We start from the raw sequence: 6066 nt of genomic DNA on the forward strand, positions 1-6066 counted from the left end.
ACCAAAAATATTTTCCCTAAACCTAACTGCTATGTAGGAAAAGGTATGAGAACGTCTGTAGCAATTTCTGTATCTGTGACAACAGTAGTAAAGATTTCAAACAAAATATTATTGAATATATATGAATATTTCAATATATATATACATATTCTATTATCAACTCATTAGCATCTAATTTTACATTCATCACATATACATTCTGTCAGTGGACATAGTGAACTGAAACAGACTCTAGGGTCCATGAGATTAAAGTCAATGCCTGTTGCAATCATTCAGCATTTAGCACAAAGCTGGAATATATTAGGTCCTAAATAGTTATTGACTAGATATATGGTGTGTCCATGCCATTCTAACTCAGTGTTCTCTACCTGTATTTGTGAATTCCATGGATCTGTTCTTGTGTTTACATCCAAATGAAAAATTACTGGAAGCATTTTCAGAATTATCTGGATCTGTCTATAGCTCACTGCAGCAGCACAAACTCACTGTCCATGCCTGCGTGTGTGTTTTCAATCACACTGAGTGTGACTGCTGCTAGGCTGGCATGTTCTAGTATAAACAGGACAACTGTCGCATGTCCACCCTTACAGTCACATTTTACCAGCTTCAAACACTAAAATTTCCTTTTAAAGTAATGACTGGGAAGTGAAAAATAGTTTCATAGAATGAAACTCAAAAGGAAGAGTGTTATCCCTTAAAATTCTGTCAGTAGTTCTCTTCCCCTTCAATTCCCAGTTTGAACAGCCTCTTCAGTTATTGAAGTTACTGAGACTTTTAATGGTATTTCATGAAATCAACAAACTGCATCAGAATTACTTTTCACAAACTAATAAAAAAGAACATGGACAGACAATATTTGAATGATGACTTCCACTACCTGAAAGCAAAAGTACATTATGAATCATCATATGAGCTAAAGTATGTCATGTCTTCAGTAAAGAAGGGTGGTAGAGAACTGAGATGTTTCATGGATATCGGGGCACAGGCATGGCACACTCAAAAGGAAACTTGCATCTCGTCAACTAGTATGTTTTCAGTGAGAAGGGACTGTGTTTAAGTCAAAAAGCATAATCTGATGCATAATTGGAATTTCTTAATTTTAATAGTTTTATAGTTGTATTTGTATATATTTACAAATTGTTAGGTTTACAATTATAAAGCATACCAATTTCTATGCCTGGTTTTATGTTTATGCATATTAAAGTAAAATTATAATAGTACTTTATCACAATTGGGTGTCTTTGATTTTTTTTCCTTCTAAAGGAAACAGAGTTTAAATATATATTCAACATCTACTCCCATTCATTTTTTTAATCTGGAGAAATAATGAGACTAAAGCTTTTAATAGGCCACTCAATATTTGAATTTATATTTTTGAGCCCCTACTATATGAAATTTAGCATCACAAGTTGAACAGTCTTTGTTCTAAAGGAGCTCATGGTCCAGCCAAACTTCCCAAACTACCTGGAGAGGAATCCAGTTCAGAGTGTCACTCTCTGCTATTTACATAGCAGAGATCATGTTACATACTTTAATTCACAATTTCTTTACCTGTAAAATATGGGTAATAATCAAATTTAATCCAGTATCTGTAATAATGAGGTAATGCAGAGTGAACAGCCCAGAGATATATAATAGTGATGTATCACTTTTCACTACCTCTCATTAAATGATTTATTTATACATATGTATACACACACACACACACACACACACACACACAACACAGAGAGTGAGATAAGCCACCAACTGCTGCTACTTATGGTTTACTTCCTTAAGATTATACCATTGATCCTACTTCATGTATTAATTTTCAAAGAAGGAATTATATGTAACATTTACTAGCACTTAGCTACAAAAGAAATACAAATATGAGGAGCTTATAGAACAAGTTTTTATGTTAGTACCTATAAAATACCTGTCATATAATAGGTGCTCAATAGAAATATGCTGAATGAATGAATGAGAGCTAATCACTGACATGGAGTCAGAACTTATTGTCTAATGTCAGTTGTGTAACTATTAGTTCTGTAACATTTTTAAATTAATGAAGGGAACTGAAAGTCAAAACAGTTTTTACAGATTATAGCATAAGAATTTTTATTTGTTGACTCTGCATTTATCATGAATAATATTGTGATAGCTAATTTTTATATGTCAACTTGAAAGGGCCAGGGGGTACCCAGATATTTAGTCAAATATTATTGTTTGTGCCTGAAAGGGTGTTTTTCCATGAGATTAACATTTGAAATAGTAGACTAAGTAAAGCAGATTGCTTTCCTTAAAGTCGATGAGCCTCATACAATCATTTGAAGGCCTGAATAAAATAAAAATGCTGACCTTCCTCTGAGTAAGAGGGAACTCCTCTTGCCTGACTGCCTTGGAGCAGGGACATTGTTTTTTCCTGCCTTCAACTTGAATTCCCTGGGTCTTGAGCCTCCTGGCCTTTGGACTGGACCTACACCATGGACTCTCCTGGGTCTTAACTATGACAACTGCAGATTTTGAGACTTGTCAGCCTCCATAATCACGTGAGCCAATTCCTTATTTTATATAATATACAAATATATCTTCTATTGGTTCTGTTTTTCTGGAGAATCCTAACATAATACCAACACTGACCACAAACATTTCAAAGAAACCTTCATCTTATAGTCCTATATTGATATTTTAAAAGACATTATCTCAGCACAGACCAAATTACAAACTATAAAATTTGGTTATCAAAATTTTTTTAAATTTTGGGGCTTCTCTGGTGGCACAGTGGTTAAGAAACCACCTGCCAATGCAGGGAACATGAGTTCGAGCCCTGGTCCGGGAAGATCCTACATGCCACGGAGGAACTAAGCCCATGTGCCACAACTACTGAGCCTGCATGCCACAACTACTGAAGCCCGCACACCTAGAGCCCGTGCTCCGTAACAAGAGAGGTCACCGCAATGAGAAGCCCACGCACTGCAACAAAAAGTAGCCCCCACTCGCTGCAACTAGAGAAAGCCCACGTCCAACAAAGACCCAATGCAGCCAAAAATTAAAAAATAAAATTTTAAATTTTTCTAAAAACATGATCTGCTCTGAAGTTTTTTCATTCTGTGTTTGTATTTAGCTTTACATTCCTCATTAAAGAAAAACTGGATGCAATGTTTTTGTTTATACATATTTATATTTCCTTCATGGAAATCTGAGGTCCAGTTCATGCTAGTTTATTGATTTCCCTTAAAAAAGTTAGATTTTAAACCTTAGGTTTCTCTTAGTTATAACATGTATTTTAACATTATCTTCTAACCTAGGAAGTAATGATGAGGGATAAAACATCTGAGAAACACCATTATCACCCCTTAGTATACATATAACCATTCAATAGTATTATTTTAATATTTGAAGAGTAAAGTTGTCCAGATAAATTAATTATTAAATAATCTTGGGACATAATGAGAAAATGTTCTACAAAATCAAGATTTCTTCTATTTAAATAGATTCTTCCAGTGAAGTCTACAATGGACTCTTCCAAGGAAATTTTTGAAAGATTGCAATTATATTAAGACTAAACACTGGTGTTAAGCAAACATAGAATACAGTTTTATCTCACTGAGATACTGATCATGTAGTTCTTTTCCATCTCTAATGTATGATTCTATCATTAAAATCAACTTATCAAATAGATGTTGTTATTATTCTATTTCTTTACAGACTCAAAAATTAAATGCCTCTAAAATTGCTTAGATAAGTTTACAATGTGACAGTTGATATTTGATCCTTTGCTTCCTTCATAAACAATGATTATAGCATAGCATGAGCTTTCAAAGAGAAATAAAGAGACCCCCCAAAAAAGTACATTAGTCAAAGCCATGGTAATAAAACTTTAAGTTAAAACAGCTATTTTATCCAAAAACTTTAAAACCATTGAGAGCACTTAAAACAGTCCATCACTCTTTCTTGTACCTTGAGAACAGAGATCATGTTTGATTCTTGTGTATCTCCAGAGTCAAACAGTGACACATATCTGGAGTACTGTATATAAATGGCTGTTTAATTAATGTTGAATTAATTATAAATACCTAGATTGGTCTTACATCTTCCACTATAATATCCTTAACTTCTAAGAAAATATTGACTTTTTAATATCATATACATGTGTAATATCTTATACGTATTTACTTGAGACAATAAAGGGAGAAAAACAGCAGTATTTTGTTTTGTTTTGTTTTGGTCTGCTTCTCCACTAGAATACAAACCTCATGGGAACAGGCTTTGTCTCTCTTTGTTACTAATATATGCCCAAATCCCATACCAGTGCCTGGGCCATATTAAGTAATCAATAAATATTTATTGAATGAATGAATGAAAGATAATTTGAGATCAGTGGTATTTCCTACCACTGTGGCTCATTCCATACAACATAATTGAGGGGTTAAAAAAATGCTTGCTGAGTGTCAGTGAAAGGACAAATGAGGTTGGAGGGGATAAATACATCCACACAGTTACGTTCTTTCTCTAAGACTGCATCGAAGCCTTTTGTTTTCTGACAAAGAAAAGAGAAGTCTGCACTTACCCAAGAGGAAGGAAATTGGTAAATCACGTGAAAGGGGCTGTGTTTCTAGGACTGTGCTAGAAGATTAAGAGATGAGAGACAACAAAGGGAGTGAAGACAAGGTTCAAAACGAGTGAAAGCTGGAGAGGTGGAAAGATTCACTGAGACTCTGGAGCTGGTGCTCTGCTGTCAGACAAGTGTGAACGTGACCAGAAACAGAAAGAGAAAAGTGGAGATCACTGGAGTTAATAAGGTCCAGGAACCCAGTGAAGAGGCTATCAGAATTGTCATTAGTGTGGGTGTTGAAGTCACCGAGGAGAGCTAACTTCAAATAGAGCTCTGTGATAGTAAAAATAGCCAAAGATACCACAAAAGAACTGTTTAATGAAAGAATCACATTAAGGCACTATTCAAATAAGAATCACGCAAGTGATTAACTCAAAACGGTTGCGCTTATATTCGTGAATAACTTTTAAAAAGATTAGGCCAGAAGCTCTGCGCAGACGGCCTGCCTCACCCAGGCCTGGATGGAACCTGGAACACAGCGTTCTTGCCCCGCCCTCAGTGCACACCCACCCTCCCAATCCCCCGTAACGGAACCGGAACCTCCTTTCCCCCCTCCGAAACCCGGGTAATAGACCCACCCCTTCCAGTCCATCCCAGAGCGGCCGCCCTCTTCGACCACACGGGAGAGCTCCGAGGCAGCTACCGCGGGCGCCGCGGCTTTGCCTTCACCTTGGCCTTCACGCCCGCCATGCTGCCCCCGCCGCCCTCGCAGATGCGCCAGAACTACCACCCCGACTGCGAGGCTGCTGTCAACAGCCATTTCACCCTGGAGCTCCACGCCTCCTTCGTGTGCCAGGCTGTGGCCTTTTACCTTGACTGCGACAACGTGGCCTTGAAGCACGGCACCCGGTTCTTCCTGCGCCACTCCCACGAGCACAGCGGGCGGGTCCAGGGCCTGATGCGCCTGCAGAACCAGCGCGGGGGCCGCCTCAAGACATCAGGAAGCCAGTCAGTGACAAGTGGAACAGTGGCCTCAAGGCCATGAAGTACGCCTTGTTCCTGGAGAACCGCGTGAACCAGAGCCTGCTCCACCTGCAGCAGCTGGCCACCGACAAGGGCGACCCCCACCTGCGCCCTTCCTGGCAACTCACCACCTCAGCCAGCAGGTGGCGTTCATCAGAGAGCTGGAGGGTCATGTCACCACCCTGAGCATGATGGAGGCCCCGGACGTCGACCTGGCAGGGTCCCTCTTTGACAAGCTCACCCTGGGCGACAGCGACAAGAACTGAGCCTGGACTGGACTTCCCCAGAGCCACGGGGTGACCAGAGCCCTGGTCACCGTGCCTGCCATGCAGACGGCAAGAGTGCCCTTGCAGAGAAGTTCGCTTAAGTTTTGTGTTGTTGTTTTTTTTTTGCAACAAGTGCAGGACTCTCTTTTCCTGGACTTTATTTTATCACTTAAGTTTTTTTCTTCCAGTTTTTCCGTTTCTTCCAATAAAGTTATTGGTTCATAAATAAATAAAGGTCTC

At 38.9% G+C, this 6066-nt stretch overlaps 1 pseudogene across 1 annotated transcript; it reads left to right on the forward strand.

The window, feature by feature from the left end:
* Nucleotides 1-841: 841 nt before the first annotated feature.
* LOC309796148 (ferritin heavy chain-like) lies at nucleotides 842-5826 on the forward strand (annotated as a pseudogene). Its single transcript has 2 exons — nucleotides 842-918; nucleotides 5012-5826. The product of its transcript is annotated as a ferritin heavy chain-like (transcript).
* Nucleotides 5827-6066: the final 240 nt, after the last annotated feature.

This window comes from Mesoplodon mirus (assembly GCF_964341445.2).
Source record: "Mesoplodon mirus genome assembly, chromosome: X".
NCBI lineage: Eukaryota > Metazoa > Chordata > Mammalia > Artiodactyla > Ziphiidae > Mesoplodon > Mesoplodon mirus.